Source organism: Thalassophryne amazonica, chromosome 7, assembly GCF_902500255.1.
Source record: "Thalassophryne amazonica chromosome 7, fThaAma1.1, whole genome shotgun sequence".
In the NCBI taxonomy this organism is placed as follows: domain Eukaryota; kingdom Metazoa; phylum Chordata; class Actinopteri; order Batrachoidiformes; family Batrachoididae; genus Thalassophryne; species Thalassophryne amazonica.
Window position 1 is genome coordinate 114,598,097 of NC_047109.1, and position 10,625 is coordinate 114,608,721.

Sequence of the window (10,625 nt, forward strand, 5' to 3'; positions counted from 1 at the left end):
GTTTGTACACTGAGCGCCCCCTAGTGGATGAACAATCAACATGTCATAAATCCTTGATGCATTGTGTTATTTGTTTAAAATTTTAACTGTGTGATGAGTGGTTACCCCTGCATGCACATGCCCACATTTGGTCTCAAGGGCACCCACTGGCCTGGGTAGGCGGTCGCGCGGAACGAAGGCCTGTATATGACTGTTTGCAGTCCTAGTTTTGTTTGTTTTGTTTGTTGTGTGTCTTGATTTATTTTCTATTTATTTGTCTCCCTGCAGAGGAACACAGTGGAAATAGGTTTTAGGCTTTATTGTTCTATTCTCAGCAGTGGTGGTTTTATGTACTTTATATACTTTTATTTGCCATCAAAGTTTACAGGTGTTCATGAATTTGTCATTATTACGCTGAATTTTTATCTGGAAGGATGCATTTGTTGTTTTTGAGTTATTGTGCTCCAAACTGGAGGTCATGGACACGTCTATCAGTTGACTCATTGCATTTTACAGGGCACATGCTTGGACTTTGGATTTTGATTAATGCCAACTGCAGAAGGGAAACAGGAAGCAGAAGAAACATCCACAATTGCTCCGTTTGGGTTCATTTCTTAACAGCGTCATCAGAGCTTCGAGTGTGATGCACAAATACATAATCACTGAGAAATCTGTTCTTAGATTTGTAACTTTGGCGAAGGACTTTCCAAATGTCTAAAATCAAACAATCAAGGGATGAAGTCCAACTTCATCCTCGATGGCTTTCGCTGATCATTCGGCGCCGTTCTGTAACACAGTTTTTGCATCTGCAATGATATTAATATTTCAAAAGTCGTGACGGCTGCTTGGCCTTCTGTCAGCAACACGCCATTCATCACAGAGGTAAGTGTCCGCATTAAACTATCCGCGCTATTATGACAGCAACATTAGTCATCAGGATTAGGCCTAGCCAAACACGGGCTCCTCGGCCGCAGCCATCTCCTGCTCCCAATCGATCGCTGTTCCCTCTATTACCAACATCGGGGCTATCTGCATGACACCGGCACACCACGCATGTTGATGATGCTCTTGTCTGCTACCGGGATACTTGTATCGCCAGGCGGAGAGACAAAGAGACAGAACGAGGGAGCAAAATACGGGAGGAAAGAGGAGATAAAGAGGGACTGTACTCGGAGACTCTCCAGAGAGTGAAGGTATAATGAAGTGCTGGATGGGTTTAATGCGAACAACAGAAGGGGCCGCAGCCGTAGTCAAGTGCTGTTAATATCTCCTCCATTCCTTAAGCAAATCAAGTTATCTGGCACCGCCTGTGTTTCGATAAGGAGTGGATGAGGTCCGTTGAGAACAGCTTGATTTAGATGTTGTTTAAAGTGAATATCCAGATAGCTCAAACACATACTCGCTATGATCTGAATCTACTTGTATTCCGGCTTGTTTTTTTCCTCAGCGGAGCGTGCACTCAGACTGAAGAAGCCAGATAAAAGTTCCGTGGCGTCTGCATAAATCCCTCATTTCTATGCCCTTGGTTCCAATGCTTCAAACATGCCACAAGACATTACTTAAGTAATGCCTGAAGGTGCAATGCCACTGATGGTGTCCCTCTCTGCTCAATTTGAAATGTATCAAATCCTCTCTAATTCCACATTTCATGCTTTTAAATTGCCCTGTGCTCTGAAACGTAACCAAAGGCTTCAACTTTGTTTCAAGACTTTTCTTTTTTTTTTCTTTCTATTAAAGTCAACTTTGCGTTACTCTCTGAGAGGATAAGATAAAAGGGGGGAAATAAAGCCATTTTCTTTTTGTTGTAAATGTCCTCTGTTCGATCAGGCCAGAGCACCCAAGGAGATAGCAGACCCGAGGCCAATTTTAGGAAGTGAAAACCGACCTCTTCAGGGACTTCCACATGGCATGTGTCTCTCAAACGGAGGAATCTCTGTGGGCATTGTTCTTCCAGTGTGACAACGCCGGAGCACATGGACAATACAACAACCCTCCACCTCGAGCAACTTAATGACTATAACGAAGTTCAAACCAAACTCTTCAACAAAGTACCTGAGCTTTACTTTGGAATTAATTAAAACTTAGATGTGTACTAACTGTTTAAATGTGCTGGAAGTACATAAAAATTACATTAATCCAAGAAACAGAGCCAGAATGTGAGTTTTAAAAGTATATTTCTGCCGCTTATTCTGCTCTGAGTTGCGGACTTCCTTATCATTGGCCAGTATTTGTGACGGGTGGGCTGGAGCCTATTGCAGCAGTGATAGGGCATGAGGTGGGGTTCATCCTGGACAGGACACCAGTCTGTCGCAGGGCCACAGATGGACAAACAAACACATGCACGCACACCTACGTTTAATTTAGAGTCACTAAGTTCATCAAACCTGCACGTCTTTGGTTGTTGGAGGAAGTGGAGCACCCGGAAAGAAACCACAGGAACACAGGGAGAACATGCAAACTCCACTTAGAGAAGACCAGGTGGGAAGTGATCTCACAAAGCTGTGAGGGAACAGTGCTAACCACTAATCCACCACGCCAGCAGTACTTTTCATGATGAAATCATTTAACATGATTAGAAAACATGTAGATTTGGTGAATTGGAAACTCTGAATTAACAGTAGGTGTGAATGTGTTTGTCTATATGTTTGCCCTGTGATAGACTGGCAGCCAGGTGAGGGTGTACGATGCCTTTTGCCCATTGACCATGCTCCAGTGCCCCACCACCACCCCACCTGAGTAACCCTTAACTGAAAACAGTGGTTTCTGAAAATGGATGAATGGATGAATGATTCCAAAACAAACATAGGAGACATCCTACAGTTGAGTTTGGAACTTTACAGTAATATTACACTTCCAATGATTTGTTTGAACTGTATCTTTTCTGAGGTAGATATATGAATAAAATCTTGGTCCTTTTCATATTGGTGGTGGTCAAGTGGTTAAACCAGAGGATTTTTGACCAGAGGATCTTTGTCAGTCTGGAAAATCACACAGGGCCCTTGGACAAAGTCCTTAATCCCCAAGTTGCTCCCAGTGTGCTGCTGAGTACCTTGCATAGCAGCATACTAACACCAGTGTGTATGTGTGTTTGTTTGTGTGTGTGAGTATATAGGGGGAATGTGACTCATCAATGTAAACTTATTTGCCCATGAATGCAATATGTAAATGCACTCCAGGCTTTCATGACTTCCTGGACTCAGCCAGGTGTTGAACTCATAGAAACATTCACTCATTCTCAACAGTGATGATGTTCATGTCTCAGGGTCCTCGGCTTTGACATTAAACCACTCCTAGGAATTGTTTATTGAGTCATGAGATCACGGGACAGAGGTGTTTGGCTAAGCTGATACATCTGCAGGAGAATGACATTCTTGATCTTTAAGGTCCTGGGGCTTCCTGTGTCACTGCATGGTTGTGAGACTTGGATGCTGACCAGTGACCTGAGGCAACAAGTGGATGCCTGAGGTGCTATGTCTCTTTGCAGGATCCTTGGGTACTGCTGGAATGACTTTGTCAAAGGGATGGTTACTGTACTTAGGGAGACTCAGATGAGGAGTATCCCTTGCATTGTGAGGGAACGTCAGCCATGACATTTTTTCCAAGTGGCATGCTTTCCTGGTCACGATTCAACAGTGTGTCAAGCACCCATTGATGGGTTGAAGATTAGAGTCTCAGTGTTCGTAAGTTCATGATTGTACTGATGCCAGATCAGGGATTGAGGTAGGACATTTCCCATAGCTTAGTCCAATCCAGATGCATCTCCAACCGCTCCCAAAGTTGGTCTCTTAGTGAATTCTAAGGCTCAAGCATGCATCTCAAAGCAAGTACACTCCCATTCAGACATGATAACACCATGAATTCATCCCACACCTGCATCCTTAACTCTTTCAACACAGACACTCATTAGTGTATCCAACTTAGATCCAGACATTTGAAGCTCGCACATATTAATAGATGTGATCCATCCAATGAAATATTCCACTTAGTGAACTCGACCCCCAACTCCACTGTGCACTTGCAGGACCCCAACCATCCGGCTTAGAACATCTGAATGATTGAATCACGAGTTTCATCCACTGGTTCCCGTGGCACCACCCCAACAGCTGCCCCGCTGGATTTAATTCATATCCAGAAAGCCTAATTCACCTGAACATCACCTCTACCATCAAATTAACATTGATCTCTTTGATCTCACAGACACGGTGCTCTTGAGCAAAAATATGTTGGAACTGTGCCGTACAGTAGCACATAGAAAAGTGCAATGGATTTTATTATTTTCATGGAAACAAATGACTTCCTCTGAAGTGGAGTTAACATTCTCCAGACAGCATTCCACACACTCTGGGGGAACTCTCTGTCTCTTTTAGTCAGTCGCCGGCGTATTTCACAAAGCTGCATTCATCCATTTTGTATTGACTGAACATATCTCAGAGCATCACAGAGTCAAAACTTCTCTCGGCAGGTCGGCGTCTACAGTGTGTTTGAATGATGTGTCACTGAAAAACAAGATTTAAAAAAATGCAATGTGTCTGTGACATTTAAAGCAGCGTCTGCTGAGATGATCAAACACGGGTAAATAATCCACTCAGACAGCTCCGGAAGATCAGATAAGTACTGTAGGTCTGTTGAAAAGTCATTGAACTGTTTAAAAAGATGAAAAATAAAAGAACTCTGGAGAGGATCAAGTAAACTGAAAGTGTGACGACCAAACATAGATCCTAAAATCAGTTTTACATAACTAAATGATCTATTTGCATTTTTAATGTTGGGTTCATTCTTAGCTTGGGGCAGGGGTGGTGGCCAAGTGGTTAAGTGCGCTTGTTTCCAGTGTGGATGGTTTACGGTTCTAGGCCACCCCTGTCTGTTATCCATGTAATGTGGAGTTGAGTCAGAAAGGACATCCGGCATAAAATTTGTGCCAAATCCAACTCCAATCTGCTGTGGGGATCGTGAGTGAAACAAGGGACACGCTCAGGACTTGTTTTATTCGTAGTTCATACCAAACATCGAATGAGGTTTAAAATGTTTAAAATGGCGGGTGGAGTTGAAGAGGGCCCAGGCTGTGGGGGTCTGAGAGGCGAAGCTCCCCAGAAGCTGAAGGGTTTAACCATGCTAATGCTCCCCAGAACCATTTTAATGAAAAAAGTCTGAAGGACCTAAATGACATGGTGATGAGCTTAGTTCATTAATGTCAGCGACATAAATATATTATTTACAGTTGTAGAGAAGCTTGAATCTTCGACTGGACTGGGTTGCTTGACGCGAGGACGTTTCGCTTCAAATCGCAGAAGCTTCCTCAGCTAAAATTCTTGCTCTGGAAGTCTGACTTCTGTCTGACTCTTGTAGAGACGAATGAACAGAAGCCAACAAAAGCTGGAGTTTTAAACCTAACCAGACCCCTCCTACTGAGAGGCAGACTGCTATAGGCTAGTGACTAAACAATAGCTCTAATTAGCAACTATTGTGCTGTAGTTAGCACCCTCCTAATGACAGGACAGCTGCCCCTCCTAATGATGGGATGGATGCCTTTCTTGATGGCTCCCTTGATGACTCTCCTGATGACGTGAATGACTCATTACCATGAACAAAAGACTGAAACTCCTTTGACCTGAGTACCCCATTGTTAGTTAGTTAGTTTATTAAGATCCCCATTACCCACTGAAAATCAGTAGCTATTCTTCCTGGGGTCCTTTAAAATTCATTACATTCATTTTTCAATACATACACATACACACACACACACACACATACTCTCCTTAAGTATGAAAGCCCATTGTTAACTCTAAACTCATGAATTTCCACTTCCATTAAAATCAAATCTGAATAACGTAACATGCAAGAAAAAGTACAGCTCATTTGAAAAATGTACAAAAAAATATAAAATTAAAAATAAATATAAATATACATACACACATATATAAATATATATATATATATATATATATATATATACATACACACACACATACATGCACATACATACACATAAACATTATAATCATAATTAGAAGTTCATAACAGTAAAAAAAAAAAAAAAAAACATATATATACATTAGATCATTGTGTGAATAGGAAAAGTTTTAACTTCTTCTGAAACAACTTTTTGTTTGTTTCTGACGCCAAAAAAGTAGGCAGTGCATTCCAGGCGACCATGGCACGATAAACAACAGTGCATTGCATTTGACCCGTTCTACACACAGGGAGCAAACCTCTTGTGTTGCTGCTTTGACGAGTTACATAATTATGAACATCAGAGAAAAATAACAATTTACTAAAAATAATTTCTGGACTATTGGTTATAATAACATTTCTAATAAATGTTAACAAAAATATTTCAGTCTGCATTTTACCATTAGCCAGGCCAGTTCACTGTGCATTGATGTTACACTGGTTCTATATGGACAACTCAACACAATTCGTGCCGCTTTGTTCTGGGCAACCTGTAACCTGTGCAAATTATTTTCAATTGTATTTGACCAAACCACAGAAGCATAGTCCATCTGGGAGAGCACTAATGATTGAACTAACTGTTTGGTTAAATGCTGTGGAATACATTTTCTGCAGTGTCTGATCATACCCATACTGCGACCCATTTTCTGCAACATATAATTTATGTGACTAGTCCACGATAATTTAAAGTCTACTATTACACCTAATAATTTTGTTTCTTCTTTCTGTTCAACTTTAGTTTCCTTTAACTTTAAATGTAATTTTTGTTTATTTATTTTTAACATATATTGTGATCCAAGTAACATACATTTAGTTTTCTCTGCATTAATTACTAACTTATTATTTTGAATCCACTGTGCCACTACTGCCAACTCGTCATTTAAGATGTTACTGAGTTGTTCTACAGTTGGTGCAGATGCATACAATGTTGTGTCATCTGCAAGGCTGTCAGTAAAGTAACGGTCCTTTTTATTTTTTTCAAAAACTATATGGATTTCATTCATATGTTTTTACGTCAGACATGCTTGAACCCTCGTGCGCATGCGTGAGTTTTTCCACGCCTGTCGGTGACGTCATTCGCCTGTGAGCATTCCTTGTGGGAGGAGTCGTCCAGCCCCTCGTCGAATTCCTTTGTCTGAGAAGTTGCTGAGAGACTGGCACGTTGTTTGATCAAAATTTTTTCTAAACCTGTGAGACACATCGAAGTGGACACGGTTCGAAAAATTAAGCTGGTTTTCAGTGAAAATTTTAACGGCTGATGAGAGATTTTGAGGTGATTCTGTCGCTTTAAGGACTTCCCACGGTGCGAGACGTCGCTCAGCGCTCTCAGCCGCCGTCGTCAGCCTGTTTCAAGCTGAAAACCTCCACATTTCAGGCTCTATTGATCCAGGACGTCGTGAGAGAACAGAGAAGTTTCAGAAGAAGTCGGTTTCAGCATTTTATCCGGATATTCCACTGTTAAAGGAGATTTTTTTTAATGAAAGACGTGTGGACGGGTCCGCGCGTCGGCTCGCAGCCGCTGCGATGCTCCGCCACAGGAAAAACACCTCCGTTGGAAGCCTTAAGGACAAGTTGGAACATGTCCTGCTGTTAAACAATTTCTGATATACTCACTCCACTGAAAGCCATCAAAAGCCGCCTGGATTTTACAAATGGTTATCAACACGGAGGTGTTTTTCCTGTGCCGCCACACCGCGGCGGCTGCGTCCCGACGCGCGGACCCGTCCGCACGTCTTTCATTAAAAAAAATCTCCTTTAACAGTGGAATATCCGGATAAAATGCTGAAACCGACTTCTTCTGAAACTTCTCTGTTCTCTCACGACGTCCTGGATCAATAGAGCCTGAAATGTAGAGGTTTTCAGCTTGAACAGGCTGACGACGGCGGCTGAGAGCGCTGCGCGACGTCTCGCACCGTGGGAAGTCCTTAAAGCGACAGAATCACCTCAAAATCTCTCATCAGCCGTTAAAATTTTCACTGAAAACCAGCTTAATTTTTCGAACCGTGTCCACTTCGATGTGTCTCACAGGTTTAGAAAAAAATTTGATCAAACAACGCGCCAGTCTCTCAGCAACTTCTCAGACAAAGGAATTCCGACGAGGGGCTGGACGACTCCTCCCACAAGGAGTGCTCACAGGCGAATGACGTCACCGACAGGCGTGGAAAAACTCACGCATGTGCACGAGGGTTCAAGCATGTCTGACGTAAAAACATATGAATGAAATCCATATAGTTTTTGAAAAAAATAAAAAGGACCGTTACTTTATTGACAGACCTCGTATATCACCATAGTTGCATGTTTTAATACAAATGAAAAATCACTGGTGAATATAGAAAATAACAGGGGTCCCAGACAACTGCCCTGGGGCACTCCACAACTCATTACCTCAATCTCAGAATAGCTACCATTGGAAAAAAAAACTTTATAGTCTCGATTACTTAAATAACTTTTAATCCATTTTAAAGCCGATGACTCAAATCCATAGCAGCTCAATTTATTCAATAAAATATTGTGATCCAACACATCAAAAGCTGCACTTAAATCTAAAAATACAGTACCTATGAGATTTTGATTATCAATTTCATGTAGCCAATAATCTGTTATTTGAGTGAGTGCAGTTGAAGTGGAATAACCCTTTTTATATGCATGCTGATAAATAGTATTTACCCATTAACTGAAAAATATAATTGGATTTGGTCATATGCCACCTTTTCCATAATTTTACTTAACATAGGTAATAAACGTATTGGTCTACTATTTTTACCTGATAATGGTTCCTTGTAGTTTGAGTTATTTTTGCAGTTTTCCACTGTGTGGGAAAATACCTTTAGTTAAACGTTTATACTTTTTTATTATGTGAGAAACTGGTAAGTCAATTATATGAGCCACCATTTTTATTAATTTAGTTTCAAGGTTATCAATACCAGCTGGTTTATCCTTACTTTTTAGGAGCAATTCTTTAATTTGATTTTGTGTGACTTTATTAAACTTAAATTTGCTTTCTTTCTCCCTCATAATATACTTCCTTATTAATTTATAAGAAATATTTTCGTCGTGTACTGGTCCCATGTCATTTCTTAATTTCTCAATTTTATCTTTAAAAAACTGACTCAAATAATTTGCAATATCTTTTGGCGTAGTTAAATAAACACCATTTGATTCTAAATATGTAGCTGTTATTTTTTTCTTCCCTAATATCTCATTTAATATTCCCCACACTTTTGCAGGATCACATTTTGCATCTCCAATCTTACTCTGGTAATATAAACGTTTTTTCCTTTTATTCAATTTAGTCACATAATTTCTTAGTTTACGATATTTATTCCACTATACTAGATTATTACTTTCCAGTGCTTCCTTTTTGGTTTTATCTCTTTCGGCCATATATTCCTTAAGTTCTTGATCTAACCATGGAGCAGAGATATTTCTTACAGCTCGCTTTCTTATAGGAGCATGTTTATCCATAACTTGTGTCATTAAAGTATTGAAAATCTCCACAGCTTTACTTGGGTAACTTGGGTAAAACTTACTTACTTGTAAACAGGGGACAAAGTGTGTCTCAGACCCCCTCCCCGGTTAAGGCTGGGTTTCAAACGTTTCACAAAGAATGCCTCCTTGACCCCTCTCTCAAACCATTTCTTCTCTCTGGCTAATATTTTAACTTCCTTGTCCTCAAACGTGTGGTTAGTGTCTTTAAGGTGGAGATGAACTGCAGACTGAGGTCCACTGGCGCCCTCTCTGCGGTGCTGGTATAGTCTTTTGTGTAAAGGTTGCTTAGTCTCACCTATGTAGTGTTTGTTACAGTTTTCCTGACATCTGATAGAATACACTACATTGCTCTGTTTGTAACTAGGGATCATGTCCTTGGGGTGAACTAATTTCTGTCTCAAGGTGTTAATCGGTTTAAAGTAAACTGGGATTTTGTGCTGTCTGAAGATCCTCTGTAGTTTCCCCCCTATTCCTGCTAAATAAGGGAGACACACTCCTCTTCTTGTCTCCGTCTCCTGTCTATCTGGTCTCTTTGTACTCTGGGACTTTCCGGACACGTTGTTGTTCTTTAGCCCCACAACAACGTGTCCGGAAAGCCTTCACAGTATGTGGGTACCCACGATGGTCCCTGGACAAAGTGCAGAAGTCCCAGAGTACAAAGAGACCAGATAGACAGGAGACAGAGACAAGAAGAAGAGGAGTGTCTCTCCCTTATTTAGCAGGAATAGGGGGGAAACTACAGAGGATCTTCAGACAGCACAAAATCCCAGTTTACTTTAAAGCGATTAACACCTTGAGACAGAAATTAGTTCACCCTAAGGACATGATCCCTAGTTACAAACAGAGCAATGTAGTGCATTATATCAGATGTCAGGAAAACTGTAACGAACACTACATAGGTGAGACTAAGCAACCTTTACACAAAAGGCTATACCAGCACCGCAGAGAGGGCGCCAGTGGACCTCAGTCTGCAGTTCATCTCCACCTTAAAGACACTAACCACACGTTTGAGGACAAGGAAGTTAAAATATTAGCCAGAGAGAAGAAATGGTTTGAGAGAGGGGTCAAGGAGGCATTCTTTGTGAAACGTTTGAAACCCAGTCTTAACCGGGGAGGGGGTCTGAGACCGGCTTTGTCCCCTGTTTACAATGGGGTACTCAGGTCAAAGGAGTTTCAGTCTTTTGTTCATGGTAATGAGTCATTCACCT

At 41.1% G+C, this 10,625-nt stretch overlaps 1 long non-coding RNA gene across 1 annotated transcript in view; it reads right to left on the reverse strand.

Moving 5' to 3' along the window:
* The window catches only part of LOC117513385, a 28,250-nt gene extending 23,131 nt beyond the window's left edge, over positions 1 to 5,119 (reverse strand). Inside the window, exon 1 of the long non-coding RNA XR_004561601.1 lies at positions 5,109 to 5,119. This is a non-coding gene — a long non-coding RNA (uncharacterized LOC117513385). The remainder of the gene's footprint in view (positions 1 to 5,108) is intronic.
* Between the last annotated feature and the right edge of the window lie 5,506 nt (positions 5,120 to 10,625).